The 16,907-nt window shown below is 26.2% G+C and overlaps 1 long non-coding RNA gene across 1 annotated transcript; it reads right to left on the bottom strand.

Moving 5' to 3' along the window:
- Window positions 1-6,488: 6,488 nt before the first annotated feature.
- LOC126735929 (uncharacterized) lies at window positions 6,489-13,840 on the bottom strand. The gene is made up of 3 exons (XR_007660549.1): window positions 13,652-13,840; window positions 7,339-7,886; window positions 6,489-6,836 (listed from the first exon to the last, which is right to left on the bottom strand). It is a non-coding gene; the product is annotated as an uncharacterized LOC126735929 (long non-coding RNA).
- Between the last annotated feature and the right edge of the window lie 3,067 nt (window positions 13,841-16,907).

Below are 16,907 nucleotides of genomic sequence, written 5' to 3'. Positions count from 1 at the left end.
TTGTTAGAGTTTAATCGACTGCCAATAAATATTAAAAAATTTAAAAATTTTGATGAATTTAAAAGAATAATTAAAAATTATATATTATCTGGAATTTTATCCTAATTGATTTTTAAAAAAATTGTTTTGTTGAATTTATCTCTTGTTTTGTTTGAAACCACAGATTATTAATATACTATTATTAATTACAGTTTATTAATATATATTAATATACAATATACTATTTTAATGGCTTTCATAGACTCTAATTTGCTATTATCATTTTGTTTGATTAATCATTTCTTAGGTAATTTTCTGTAAATTTCTTATGGGTTTTATATGTAATGTTGTTTTTTTCTATGTTTTATACCTATACCATATTATGACATACTTATATTGTAGTATTATGCTAAATAAATGTATCATTATTATTATTATTATTTATAAGTGCATTATTAAATATTCTAATAGAAACGTTTGTGAAATGCCTCTACACAAAATGGAATATAAATTTATAATAATTTAAAAATATTCATATATAAATAATCACTTTTAAAGGCTTATTAAATATATAAAAACAAATGTGCTTACTTACATAATAAATAAGATCTAAAAAACATTCTTCTTTGTAACGACTATATATTTTTTTATAAATCCACTATATACAACTTTATATAAACTTATTTTTCGACACTTTACACCAAACATACACTAATCTCTACTAGATTAAAACTGATTCGAAACTAACCTAATATAGAAGTCAGAGACCTGTCTGCAAATAGAAAGTATCATCCCTTTTCCGCCTTTACATTATACAACTATGAAAAAACTTTCACCATTTAATGTAATATTGCAGACCTCTTACGCAACTTTCACTTTTTTAGGGTTAAAACATTTTGAAACCAGTTCCTTTTTTTTAGAGGTTTTGGGTGCTTGTATTACCATGTATTTTTACATTAAGACAATAAATAAAAAGAATATTATGTTTATCATTGTTTTGTAACGACAAAAGGAAAAAATGCATATAATATTAATAATAAAATTATCAATAATGTTATTAACCAATATAAATACAAATTATGTATTTTAAGGTAAACAAAAAGTCATGTCGTTTTAGATGTTTAGACTAGGCTAGATACTGTTTAGGTGTTATTAGGTTTAGTATATAAAAACAAATACTGTTTTTATTAAATATGTTTATATAAAACTATATTAAACAAAATTGAAATTTATTATTTATTCAAACTTGATGAACGAGATAATATAAAATTATTACTTGTTAAGGAGGAAACCCCAACCTAATATTAGAATGCCAACTTAAAATTTCTAAATAAATGTTTTAACAAAAATTAATAATTTAAATTTCGTTGAGGTACTTATGTGCTTTAAAGATGTAACTAGAAAAGTAAATAAATAAATTTTTCGTATATATAAAAAAAAATCTAATATCCTGTGACTTTTTGCCCATAATTTTCTCTTAATATCAAACATTGAATCAGGTTAATCTTTTATTAATTTTTTTAATGAAATATCAATCTATTTTTTTCTAAAATTGCTTTATCTAGATTATAATTTTGGGCGATCTCCACAAAGTTTACTAAAGATAAAAATATAATTTCTTCTTTACGGTAAACAAACATCAACAAATAAAAGTGAATAAACAACTATCACAGAAGCACCTGGATACTTGTACATAATTACTTTAATAACTTACAAAATTGTGATTTTTTGTGTATTTATTTGTGAATTTTAATATTTATAATTTTCATAGCAGTGATTTTAATTATTTAGAAAACAATTTATTATATGAGAGACAAAGTTTCATATTATATACGAGGTTCTAATAATTATTTTGTGTATTTCCTTGTGTATATTTTTTTACACATAATATATGAAATTTCTATTTCTATTTTAAATTTAAAAAAAAACACAAATTGGCTATCGGAATGTATATGTAATATTTGGATTAAAACTTATAAGTCAGTTTGTTCTTTCCCGCTACCTTTTTTTCTTTTGATTATTATTTGAAAATTAAAACATGTTATTAAAATTATGTATCTATGTAAACTATAATCAAAAATTTATAATAGCTGAGTTTTAAATAAATAAAATAAAATCATAGAAAGCAGCCACAAATTTAAGCTTCAAAATTAAACGTTTCAAAAACCACTAGAACTCTTCATACCGTATAAGAATTTCGTCAGTTTCCATTTATTATTTTAAAATATTTTTCTGGATTTTTAATTTGATTGTCTATCAACATATGGTCTATTTTTAATTAATACTAATTTTTTTTATTTTATTGAGATATTTGCAGCTGTTTTCCTAATAACTAAAATATAAAAAGTAGGTTTTTCAAAAAGATATAACCCAAATAGTTAGACCTTAAAAATACAAAATTATAATTATTTCTATTTTAAATTTTATATTATTTGATAACCATAATAAAGTAAGTAATAATTTAAAGTAAGTAAGTAATAAGTAAATTTATAAATAAAATCATTTTAAGTCTGTTATTTCTGCAGAACGTCCTTTAACTCATGAGTATGGAATTTTAATTTTGTGGCTATTAATTCATGAAATTGACCATCAACACCAGTTTTAATTAAAAACACGTTTATCTTTCAGGGGTAAATTATGGGCTTTTTATAAATATATAATTAAAAGTATACAAAACTTAATGTTTAAAATACGTGTTTCTTTTTATGTTTTGTAAATTTTATGTATATAGTTTTCGTGGCATTTGTAACTTCTTATTAAAGCAATGCACTTTATATATTAATTATAATTATTATTCTTAACGTAAAAATCTATTTAATTCCTTTTCTTAACATCGTAATTTTTTAGTAAGAAATTCCTACACCAAAGCGCAGCCTTCATTTATATTAAGAAATAATATAAGGAATCGGCTGAAGCTAGAGTCTGGCTTTCGATTCTACCTGTGTCAGTTGGAAGGGTCAAGAGCCTTTTTGACATTCCGCTGCGGGATTTAGATAGAGTTTGTCACTATGCAACCCGACAAACACCTTCTATATGCCTTTTTTAAGTATTCGCCATTATGACAGTAAAAATACTCTTCTTGGAGCCAACTTATAGTTTTCATTAGAAATTTATATTTAGTAGTTAATTTTTGTATAATTATTTTGAGTGACAATAAAAATAAAAGTAGCTATTGGAAATAGAAGCTATCATATGTAAACTCGTGAATTTTTATAATAATTAGTCAATGATGTTTCTTACTAGCAGTGTTTGGAATGAAACCTTTGATGTAAACAATAATAAGAAATGGTTTTACCACTTTGTATGAATAAGTCTTAGTCTTCTTCAGAAGATGTAACATGCTGATTGAAACACACGTCGAGGGTTTGGTAAAGTTCTGATAAAGTAGTAAAATCGTTTTTATTTATTTTTTAACAAGATCTTGACAATACTGTGAAATATATTCTAGTATTTATTTCTTTTTCAAAACTAATCTATTACTTTGGCTAACTTACTGCTTACTTTAGTAAGTTTTCTGTTTTCCTTTCAGTCGTGAATATCCTAAGGACAGTTTGACTTGACGTAATAATTAATAATATCGGAAACCTTATGAGCTATGTTTTTGTACTACTGCATAATCTTTATACAAGCAAACTTTTTAGTCATTCTGTAATCTCTAAGGTGTATCTTGGAGGTGTATCTATGTCCTTATGGCCTTTTGATTATGCCCGTATCTGATTTCACATTATATCCTTAATGAAATAGTTTAGAGGATTTATATCCGGAGATCATGGTGACCACTGTAGAGAAGCATCATTTTACCTCTTCCTATCTAGTTAGTTGGAAATCATTGTTTTTTAATATGTTACATACATTTTTAAATAAATGGAATACTGCTTAAAGTCACATATCTAGCTGTTGTAATACTATACTAATACTAATACTGCAATCATCTAATAAGTTTTTAAAAGGTAATTTATGAGAAATTTAAAGATTCCCCATTTAATCTTTGATGAAGTCAGTAATTAAATTATCATTTTATCCTGTCCATACATCATTTTATCCGGATTTTATTCCTCGTACTTTTTGTACTTTAACTTTAACTTTTAATTGTGCAATTCTTTTATTAGACGATTACTAATACCTTCAGTTATAATTTTTGGCGTCCAATAATTTTTTCAAAATGTATAATATAAATTTATTTCACTGTATTTAAACTTGCCTTTGTAACTATTACTACTTATTAGTGATTTATTAGTTATTTAAATAAATTTAAATATTCTCTTAAATATATGATTCAAAAATATTTATACAGTTTTCCACATATGTAAATATTTAAGATAATAAAAAGTTTACACTAAATATTTATATTTCTTATTTTTATTTAAGTAGTTTGGTCTAAAATGCATGAAATATACAAATAATAATCATTAATAAAATTTTTACCTAGATTTTAGCTACCTTATTTATTGTATAACTCAATCTTAATCCCATAACAATATGATTCTTATATTTTTATTTTTTATTTTAACTGTGACAATTTTCTAAGATTAATTTTTATTGTAAATATAATATTTCTTACAAATATTACATTTACTTTTATATACAGTTTTAAATTACAACCATAAGTTTTCATTTACTGTAAACAACTATAAATTTACATAAAAGTTTTGTGTGTTATATGCACAAAAAGTAAGCATATCGTAGACAAGTAATATTTGTATTTTTCTTCTGCTATTTTTTTTGTTTTTTGTTTCTATTTTTGTTCTTTGTGATAATTTTTTCTTTTATATTTACAAATAGACCTATTTTATTTAAAATATTTAAAAAAATAGATTACTTTTTACAATATTTAACTATTTAAAGTATTTTAACATTTTATTGTTATTCAAATTGCATAAATCTAAAATAAAAAGGTATTAGGTACTAAGCTCCTGGTTTCAATTCTTCACCATCTATAGTTCTCAATTTTTATTTAACCATTTTGATTTAGGACACAAGAAATAATGAGTAATAAAAAACAATAAGAAATTTCGAAAAAATATTTAATAATGCGGTTTTTACATAACAAATCTTATTTATATAAACTTAGGGTGTCTTAGTAAACAAATAATTAATTTTAATTAATAACAATATGGTTAATTAGCTAATTTTTCTTTTTACTACTATACAAACTGTGACAATTTTCTAAGAAAGATTTTTAATGTAAATATTATGTTTTTGCAAGTTTTACATTAATTTTACATACATTTATAAACCACAAATATACATAATTTTTAATACTATAAATAAATATATATTTGCCTTAAAGTTTGGTGTGCTATATGCACAAAAAGTAAACATATCTTAGACGATTAATAAATGTATTTTCTTTTTGCTTTTTTTTTCTATTTTTGTTATTATTTTTATACTATTAAGTTTTTCGTTTATTTTAAATAGTAAGATTAATCTAATTAAAAGGTAAAAAAATACTAATTTACCTTTCAAATTATTTAAAAAGACAATTTTTTAAGGTGTTTTTATTTTTTTTTTGTTATTTCAGTTTAAATTCTAAAAATTCAAATCTGAAATATTATTATTTTATATACACTAAAAAACATCTCTAAATATTTTTGTTTCAAAAATACAAATTACAACTGCATGACCATTAAATAGAAAGTAAATAAATGTTTAAATAAATATTGGAAAAAGGTACCGCCGTACATTAAAAAATATTTTATTGACAATGCTATAAAGTATCTATAAAAGAAAAATAGTTGCAGTTAAATTTTGTTATAAATTGTATATAATTTTAAATACACTTACAAATTGCCTGAAAAGACTGATATACTTTTTGAACTTTTCTAAAAACCTTTACATTACCACAACTATCTATTGGTACCTTAAAGGTGTACACTAATGCAACAAACAACATTTTCGTTAAATAGAACTAGTAACTAATATATTAATTATTATGCTTTTACACGTTTTTCATATATTAACATTAACAATATTTATATTATCTTTAATTATTACAAGCTTAAAAAATATATTTAAAATTAGCAATTAACATAAAGTCTTCATTTAATAACAATTATAACAGTACAATCATGAAATTGTGAGGCCTCCTGGCTCCTTCACCAAAGCCTCAGCCTACAAACGATAGGTCTAGAGAACTCCTAAAACGAAATAAAATTATTTAAATAGAAAGTCATAAAACTAAATGGTAGAATATCGACCCAAGCCTCGACGTATCATATTAAATATGACCTTACAATCAAACTTGAAAAAAAATATATCCACGTGTAAAAGTTCTTTTTTTAATATAAATAATATTGCTTTTTTCTACATTGTTTTATAATAATTTTAATAAACGTTTATTGTGTAAAGGCTTTTATGGGGTACTATTATTATTTGTAATAAATTTTTATATAAATTTTACAGCTATGCATGGCATTCGCCTTTTTATTATGTAGCAGGTATCATAATCATAAACGTCGTGTTACTTTATAGCTTGGAATGAGATTTTACAAAAATAAAAAACACCACCGTTAAAAGTAAAAATATCAATGTATTTAATTTGCATTAAGGTATTTTTTTTAATATTGGTAACTTAAGATTATTATAAACATGCTCATAAATTTACTTAAGATTTACATTAAAGTACTAAAGTATAGAAACACTTATAAATGCATGATAAGAACAATTTAACTTCCAGGTATCCAAATTTCATCCTGCAGAACTCCCACGTAGCAATGTGGCCTCCTGTTACGTATACTGAAGGTATACCGGATAGGAAACACTCAGGATACATTCAGTATACGTGCAGGGGGTTGCATTCGAGCATCGAAAATGAAGACTTCTGGAAATCCCGCACATCACCGCCCCTCCAAGCTCCCCTAGAGAAAACAAAAACCAAATATTAACATAGGGAACACCGAAAATCGTATAAAAAATGCAACAATACACAACAAGGGGGCAGCAAAATGTGGAAAGAACAGTCCCGAGGGTAAAACTTATATTGAACATGCTCCCGGTGCGCCCGTTTATGCCGCCACATTGTTCCTGAAGGGTAACTAAATTTATTTCTTAGGTTTTGAGGGTTAGAATCCCCCCCGGGCTATAAAGGAGCATCGGGTTTATGGCTTAAGTTAGATTTTTTTAGGCAAAAGTTGAACCAACAGCGATGTGAGATTTGACAAAATACAGACTGATTTAGATAAGGAGTTTAGAAAATATTGTTAATAAATATGATGAGTTAAAAGTGTTTAAAATTATATCAGCAGAAATCAAAGTGTGTATTTAAATTTTAGGGTTAAAAAATAATTTTTAAGTTAACAAGCATTATTTAAAGCAACAGTAAATAAAAAAAACATGCCCAAAGTCGATTTGTTTACTTACCGAGCTGATCTGATAATGAACTTGAAGCTGGACGTATGTGTAGCTGCTGACTCGAGGTCTGGAATTGTAGTGGGCAAATTCGGCGTCGCGACGTAGCTATCCTACGGGACGACGCCGACGCACTGCGTCCTTCCCCGCGCTCACTGGGGGGGCTGGATTTCCACCTTTTTATCTGCTCCGACTCTACTGTACTGACGTTTTCTGGGTGTGGTCCCTCTCCTCTACGGGATGATCTTTATTTACATGACGCCGATTATTCTGCATGGCAAATACATAAATTCGCCGCTATAATCGCCCGGTGGACTTTAGACTGTGAAGAACGTTGTCTGGGTACGTCTCGGTGTCACGCACAAATAGACGAGCGCGCACGTTCTGTCGTTCATGAATGGTGAACAGATTAAACGTCATGGGCATGCATAAAAGGAGGGCTGCATTTAGAAGATCGTTTATAAAAAGGCGGAGCCATCTGTCTGGTATTCGGTTGTGTGCTTAGGAGAAGGACGTCCGCGGTTGTAGAGAGAGATGGTCGCACGTCGATACCATTAGACCTATAAAAAGACGAAATTTATTAAAGTGATTCGTGAGGGTAGATTGGAAACCTAATGCTATTAAAGCTGACTACTATTTTTCAGGTTTTGGGTTAGGGTAGGAATGCCTGGGCATTGTGTGGGCGGAAAATAATGTCAATAGGTTTACTAAAGCTGATCTATTTATAATTTCCAAATTATCAGGTAATTAGGCATTTATGTTTATTATTTAATCCTGTGCACCATCGCCCTAAATTAAAAATTACATGGTAAAAATTTGTTACAATTTTTACTTGCAATCGAGTGAAACTAGATGGCGCTCGAGTAACTGTGCGGGAATATATTTCTTTATTAAATTTTAATATAAAAAAGTTGAGACAATATTTTTTTATTTTAATAAACCAAAAACTTCTTTTAAATAATACGTTTTAATTTCTTTGAAGTGATAGAAAATGATATTTTATCATGTGCTTGTGCTAATAAACTAATTTTTCATCTAAAGTTTCTTTTTAATCTTTTTTTTAGACTAAAATGTTTTCCAGATAGTTTTTGTTTTAAAACATAATAGGAGAAATTTTATAAGGACTTATCGACCTATTAGTATATTAAAAAGTCTGGGCAAGATTTTTAAGAGAATTTATCATAAATCAATAATATTACACATAATCTATACTGATTATGCAAAGGTAATTGACAAGGTCGACCATGCCCAAATTTCTAACCATTGACCATAATCCAGTGCAATTTAAATTTAAGTTTTTTTGATTTTAACGGCCAGGAATACTATCAATTTTAATTCCTGAAGATGGAAGAGCTCATGAATAAATTATATAAGCTAAAGTTTTAATTATCATTTACATATAAGAGACAAAAATTTAATTTTCTTAATTCATTTGTTGGAATTATAATATTATAGTAAGCATTTGGGTAATCTGAGTATAGTCAAGGTATTCTTGTAAAATCATAAAAGTGTTGAGGAAAAAATGTGGGATTTACTTTAATGAATCTTGTAAAGAACTAAGACTTTACAAATTTATTATTTAATGATCGTGGCAAAACTGGAGAAATTATTTTATTTTTATCAAACCGAAGCCAAAGAGTAAAAGTTAGATTCCGATGTAGTAATTGCATATTGTTTCATCGGAAGTAGTCCAAGGTTCTAACTTAGGACCACTTCTTTGGCTGATTTTTATCAATGATTTGCCTGGGAGTCTATGATACTATGATGGGTTAATATTTGCAGATGGCTTAAATTGTTTAGGCTTATAAGCTTGAACAGTGATATGGTTTTGCTTCAGGAAGACTTTGGCTCTGAACTGGTTCAAAAATAACAAAATGGTTGTTAATGAAGGAGAGTATTGGGTCCCTTTCTTTTGTTCAAAAGGTCAATTTAATTGTTAGAAATTATTATGTTAACAATTTAAAAGTTTCAAGATGTGATGAGGTTAAAGATTGAGAATTCCACATCTATAGTATTGTGCAAGTATTTGGTCACCAACTTGTTATTGTCACAGCATTAAAATGGAAAAGTATAGAAGCTTTTTGTGCGGTATATGTATGTGAAGGGAATCATATAGGGAATCACATCATAGCATATATTCATTTTTGATACCCTATAGGTTTATATTAGTGTATGTTCTCATGATGAAATATTTTTAGATATTTCACCTCATTTTTCCTTACACCAGGACAAAAACACAGGCTGTGATATTTGTATATAATACAATAAATAATTTGAAGTAAAGTTAGCTAAGCGCTGCTTTACGCTTTTAAGGTGGTAAGGCCACAATCTCCTTTTGCATCAGATTCATAATCCTATATTATGCGATTTCTTTTATTTTAGCTAATCCTTCTAATTATCTATTTATATTTTTTATGTTAATATTAAGTTTTTATTGTTTGTTTCCAATTACCACGTTTTTATATTTACTTATTAATTGCAATTTTTCTTTTGTACCTCTTGCAATTATCTTTCAGGTATTTTTTAAAAAAATTTGAAATTTTTAATTATTTTTTTAAAGGAATTACAAAATCATATGCTTACCAATAAAATTCTCCTATTTAATTATTGTTGAAAATTTTCTTTGAATTCTAAATTTAATTAAAATATTTTTTTTAAAGAAATTGATCGTATTTAAACTTAGTATAGATAACACAGTTGCTTTTACTTTAAAATTTATTTTCAATTTGGCCCATATTCCAACCCTAAATCAACAACCAGATTTTCAAACCCAAAACATAAACCATATTTAAGGGCGGACGTATTAATGACATAAATTTATTAAATAACATTAAGCTACATGAAACATTAAGAAAATAGGTTAATGGATTGCATTATTTTATTTAAATATATGTTTGTTAATTTTACTTAGGGTTTAAGCATCAAAAATGAATAAGATAAGACTAACATCAGTAAAAATATATGAGATATTGTACAGAATTATTTCATTTATGTAAAATAATTTATACTATAGACATTCTGCATCATATAATTATTAAAATTTGGTATTTTTATAATAAAAATCTAGTCTAGTAAGTATGCGTATTTAGTAATAAATACATTAAAAATTTGTATAAACTTTGTTATAGTTATATTTAGAAGGTTTAGTTGCATTGTAATAACATAATTTTTAATGCAAATTTATTCAATAAAGTAAATTACTAACATTTTATCAGCGTTGAGGTTTTCTACAAGATTTTCTACTTCTACGTATAAACTATGCGTAGACAATGTAAACTAGATAGAGAAAAAAAACTTAGAACCGAACAGAAGAACGAGGTTCACAGATTTATCTAAAGTAATTTAGATAGTAATGGAACAAATGATTTAAATACATTTAATAAAACAGGAAAGGTCTAGTACTTTGGAAGATGGCGAAAATAGATCTTCATGGATGATATTTTTTCCAAGAGATAATATCAGCTGATTTTGATACATTGATCGATGATGAATACTCATGTCTATTATAGAAACTTGGAATCGATACCTGGAGGATAAGTACTTATCTCACTTTATTATTTTCGAGTACTTCAAGAGAATATTAGCTCCTTTATTAAAATTGTAATAACTCAAATTCATTTAAAAGTTAATAGTCAGAAATTTCGTCCAGTTATTCTAGAAATGTTAAATATAATCTGGATTTATTACCTCTTTCTGAAGCACTGTAGTTATTCCAAAGAGGAGCTCTCTCACCAGATTTGATATCCTTTGATTTTTTCACAGAATTTTTTGAAGTCTTAAGTTAACATAATTATGAATAAATTTCGACAACGTATGCAAGTTAAATATTAGAGAAGTAAAAATTTTTCAGCAATTAAATAATAGCAGAATTTTCTCACATACTGCTTAATAATATGGTTTTTTGTGCATAACTTAAAGGGATGTGATATATATTTTGGAAAATATTTAGGATAAAGCAGAAGGGATTTTTAAGCGATAAGGAAACCTACCTTTAAATTTCTTTGAATAATTTTTTAAGAGCATTTTGACTAGAGTTAGACTGATTTTGTTACTTTTGAGGGTTTATTTTAATTTTTTATAAATAAATTATTTTAAACAAAATCAAATCATAATTGTTTACATTATCTACATCAAGGACTTTATTTTTTAAGATACATGGTCTACATTGTTTATGTATTTGTCACTGTATTTTATAAGTATAGAAATAAGTTAAAATAAATATACAATTTAAGAGGTAAATAAAATTTAAAGTTGAAGTTGAATTGCAATTTACCAATAAAAAGTATAACTTATTAAGAAATTATATCCTACTTAATTATATTTGTTATTGTTAATAAAATTTATAAAAAAATTGTCGTTTTTCAAACGTTAATGTTATTAGTTAAAATAATTATTTACAAAATAATATGTTTTCTATACACATGTATGAAAAACTAGTTAACTATATAATTTTAAGAAAATAAATGATTAGTAGACTAGCTTTAATGAAGATCATCTCAATTCCATAATCCAATCTTCCCAATTCCATATTTAAAAAATAAAAAAACAGATATAGATACATAAGTTATATTATACGGATGATAACTTATGAAATTACGTGTTCTTGTGTAGGCTTCATGTATTTTTTTAATTTATGTATAGGCAATAATACTTTCTATCCACGTATAAAAAATTCCCCAGGTCACAGATTATTATAAAGTTTTCTAAGCAATAAATTTAAAATTTAAAGACTAAACTTAAAGAAATTTTAACTTTGTAAAAGTCTAATAGTTTTCTAGTAATATTTAATATAAGAAACTTAGATCTTAAATTACAAAAAAAATTAAATCATCATCACGAAATTATGGAAAATAACTGCAGGTAGTATTTTTGGTTTGTAATATGTTAGAAATACTCACGACATTAAAAAAAATAAAAATAGCAAAAAAAGGATAAAGATAGTAAAAAGAACATAAATAATTATCAGCCAATAGAGTAGTGTAAGTAAAAAATCAATTGCAATTATATTTTATATTCTTTACAATAAAGAACATCCTCAATAAAACATTCTCAGCTCAGTCTATCAAAATCAGCTATTCTGACGTTACGTTCGTGTGTCGTAGTAAAACACGCGACAGTCTACACTGTAATATCATTTTTATTTTTAGTCTAGAATTTCAAGTACAAATATCACGTTACTGGGTCAACGACCCAAAAGTATTTTTTATTTGTAAAGAGATTAGAGGTAATGGCGCTCTTGTTCTAGCGTCACCATTTTGTACTTCATTATATCTTATAAAATGATGAATAAGGAACATTTTAAGCACCATTAGTGTGAAATATTTACTAAATGAGTTTGGGTATTTTATCGTCTTGTAACTTATATAGTAAATGGTACAAAAAGTGTATCCAGTCTTAAATTTATGAAAACGGAAACATAGCCATTTAAGTTATGCAGTAATATAATATGAAAGTCTTATAAAAGGTTTGTCTGCTTTACACACCAAACTTCATCTACTATACATTTTTGCTATATTATTAGCTTATTAAAAAAAACTACAAACAATTTTAAACTACATCTTTCAAATAATTGTTGAATATTATAATAACAAAAGTAGCTGCTTAAAAAATGACATAATCACTTCAATAAAACATCGGCAGGTTTTATGGTCAGAATATCTCTCATTTTTAATTTTCAACTATCAAATCTTTCTTCCTAAATATGCACTTATGTTCACATTCGGGACGTCAAAACACATTAACCCTCCATTAAACTCTGAATTAGTTGACTCCCGACTCTCCTAATTTAAGACCGACTTCAAGTTACGCGATACAAATAAAAGTTCCAATATCCATTAAGAAAGATTAGGAAATTTTATCACAATAACGACAATTATATGTAAAATAAAATCAATTTACTTCTCAGTACGGCCGTTTGTTATTTTCCGAACTCGAAACGTGCATGTTTGAATTATCATTTAAATGCGTTTTACATACTTGGCGTTGCCCGCGCAGTATTTTTATGGAAATCCTTTAAGTAACTTAAGATGCGAGCACGCTGGACCGCCGATAAGGAAAATGCAAAACTGGATAGAATGCACTTTAAAATTGCGGTCGTTTAAATGTGAAATGGGTATATAATTAGCTGTATAATTTCCTCGTTGAAAAGCAAGATGGCGTATTTAGAAGTATATAAAAGTCTTACGTTTTTAATTAAGTGATAATAATTCAAGTAAAAAAGAGAAAAACTTGCTTATACTTGTAGCTAAAGGAAATATGAAGTTAAAACTAACGCTTGAAGATACAAGATAAGATTAATTTAATTATAAGTATTATCTATACTTACACATCCTTAAAGCAACGACCTCCGAACATCTATCATCGTTTACATAAATCGCCTGCAAACTACGTAGGTTAACTCCCAGATTCCGTCAGGTTATTGGACACTGTCAGTTATCACGCACGATATAAACTACTGTTGACTGGGTAAGTGGTTCACTGTCAGAAAATCGTAATAAAGTCAGCTGTCAACGCTCCATCTGTCCTTGTTGGTCGTGCAATATCTACAACAGAGATAGAGAATATCAACGGTTAAATCTGCGGTGACGTATGTGTCTGTATTGTAAGCGGTTTATGGGAATAGTAGTCTTGCCTGGCTTAAAGCTTCGGGTAGCATAGGCGTTACATTTTTTTAAATATATTTATTTATTTATTAATTTTATTTAAAAGTAGAAACAAGTTAATGGTAATTATACATTTTTATATTACGTAAAGGAAAAAGAAGTATTATTTTAAATATTTAATTTGGATAAAATCTTCTTCTGGCCATTAATTTAATTATTTTTTATAAGCCTATTAATTTATAATAGGTAAAAATTTCTATTACTGTATTTATTATGCAATAAATATATTTTGTATAATTATTTTTATTGTATTAAAATATATTGTTCATTAAATAACTATTTATTGTAATATAATTATTATTACACCTGTAATGTAAATATTTACAAATATCGTATCTACATAAGTTTGCACTAAAAGTTTTACATTTAAGTTCTGAATAATACAGTGCTTTATTTAAATTGCTTAGTCTGGGAATAAGCAGGAAGTTATTTAATTTTATATTTAAGAAAACAACAATTCTAAAATTAAAAGTGAAAAAGCAGAAATAAATAATAAATAAACAAAGTTTATCCCTAATATTACTTTTAAAGCGTAAACATATTTGGTATATAAATTGCTACTTAAAAATTGTTAAACATACAAATTTAGAAATATACAATATGTGAAAATAACTATCGGGTTATACAACAAATACTTTTCTACATAGGTTTAATATAAATCTAATTATAGTAGTCTCTACCGATTTAAATTATGATCATTTAAGTTATGCATAAAACAGATTGCTTTTTTAAATTGCCTAATTCGGAAATAAGCACTAAGTAATAAAGCCAGAAATAAATAAATTAATAAAGTTTATGCTTCTTATTAGTTTTTATACGTAAAAATATTTAATATATAACCCATAACTGGCAAGAAATGGTTGAAATAAATATACAAATACACAATATGTAAAAATAACAACTAAGTTAACCATAAAGAAAAATTAACCAAGTGAAACAACAACCGTACAAATATTTTTCTACATAAGTTTAATATAAATGTGACTAACATCGTTCTTAGCCATTTAAATCATATCCATTTAAGTTATGCATATTAGATAATGAATTATTTAAATTGCATAATCCGGAAGCACTTATTAATTTTATTTTTTATTTAAAAACATTAAAATACTAAAATTAAAAGATAAAAATCATAAATAAACAGTTTAAGCTTATCCATATTAATATTATCTTTTAAACGTAAAAATATTTGATAAATAAATCATAACTGAAAAAACTAACTAAACATACAAATACACAGAATGTGAAAATGTCTACTGGGTTATTAACCATAAAGAAAACTTAACCAGAGTTAAGCAGCAACCGTGCATATCTTATTTATTCCCACATGACCCTAACAATAAGAATATAACCTACGCCCATGTGACAAAAAAATCAGTGACGTATTGTAGGCTCTTTATGGCTGCCAGGGCCATATGTAATGTTCTCAAATAATGAGGCTGTCGGCCGGCAAAGGTGGGTGCCTCTTTGCCGTTCCTAAATGCCGAGTAAACTGCAAAATTTATAGTTCGTGCCATCTTGCACCGCACAATATCCCCTGCTTGCCGGTTCGAGACCCTGTTTTGCTTTTTATGCAAATATTCCCATGACGATGTATTTTTTCGTGGTTTGTTTGGTGTGGGTTTGGATTGAATTTCTTTATTTTGTTACCAGCGGGTAAAGGTCCGGTCTTAAATTTAAACTTATAAAGGTCCAATTTACCAGCAAGCAACCAAATATAAAAATGAAATAAATAACAGTAGACGCTCACTTTTGTTATTTAATAAATTTAATTGTCTTTTTTTTAAAGCGAGAAATGCGTTAATTCTTAACAAATTTTAAGGTACGAGTACCTCCATCTTCACTTTTTTTAAATGATATGTAGTATTTAAAAAGTTAGTCATCATATAAAGGTTAATAATTATACTTTTATTTTTAATTAAAAAAGTGTAATTTTATTAGTTGGCGACTACTCCTCCGTAATTCTAAAATATTTAAAAATCAGTTCTAGCACACTTATTTTATACAGCTTTCGAGTCGCAAGGATAAAATAGGTAATTAATTATTTAGGTCATAAACCTTTATAAGAAAACATAAATTAACGTTCTTTAATAAAATTTAAAATTTATAACTTACATTCAATATTAATGGAATAAGAGATGGATTTCCAAAATTGTTTGAACCACAAAAAAAAAGCGTCTTGACTACTTAACCACCATATTTTCGGAGAAAACTTACGGATTTTTTATTCTTAAAGAGGTAATCGTAAAATCTTAAATCTTTGTTTAAATTATCCTTAAAAATTACAATATTCGACAATAAAATGGCTGCCTACTTTAACTCTTGATCATTTAATAAAAAGATCAAGTAAGTGCTACCACCTAATACGAGTACCACAAAAAAGGGGCTTCGGCTAAATTTTTGTTTAAAAAGCAAATATTAAATTTTTTTTCATCCTAGACCTATTTGCTATTTTCATGTTTGAAGTAATTTTTTATTAAAAAAAAATTTAAGCCAAGATATTACTGCTTAATTTTTATATAGTAAAATTAGCATTAATTTAGCGATTATTTGCATGAAACAGTCACAAATTTTGTAGATTGCAAAAATTTGACTTGCGACGATTATCCAACAGGGTGAGTAGTAAATTCGATGTATTATATAGGGTAATATAATATCTTAGTTTTTTTAATAGAAGCATGAAAAACACATATTTGAGAAAACTGTTTTTTTTTTCTATTCAAATGATTCAACAATATAGCCACATCTTATTTACATTAACTGGCATATAGTGTTAAATTACCGTCTTTCATTTGAATAATAATATTTATGATATAAAAAATATTGTTGAATAATCATTTCTTTATTTTAATAAACACTTATTTTCTTTGACAAACTAACAAGTTTTTATTCAAAATAATTTATCCTTAAACTCGTAAA

The sequence above is a fragment of the Anthonomus grandis genome, chromosome 5 (assembly GCF_022605725.1).
Source record: "Anthonomus grandis grandis chromosome 5, icAntGran1.3, whole genome shotgun sequence".
Classification (NCBI taxonomy): Eukaryota; Metazoa; Arthropoda; class Insecta; order Coleoptera; family Curculionidae; genus Anthonomus; species Anthonomus grandis.
Note: the sequence above shows the minus strand (reverse complement) of the source record. Positions and strands in the feature narration are given on the sequence as shown.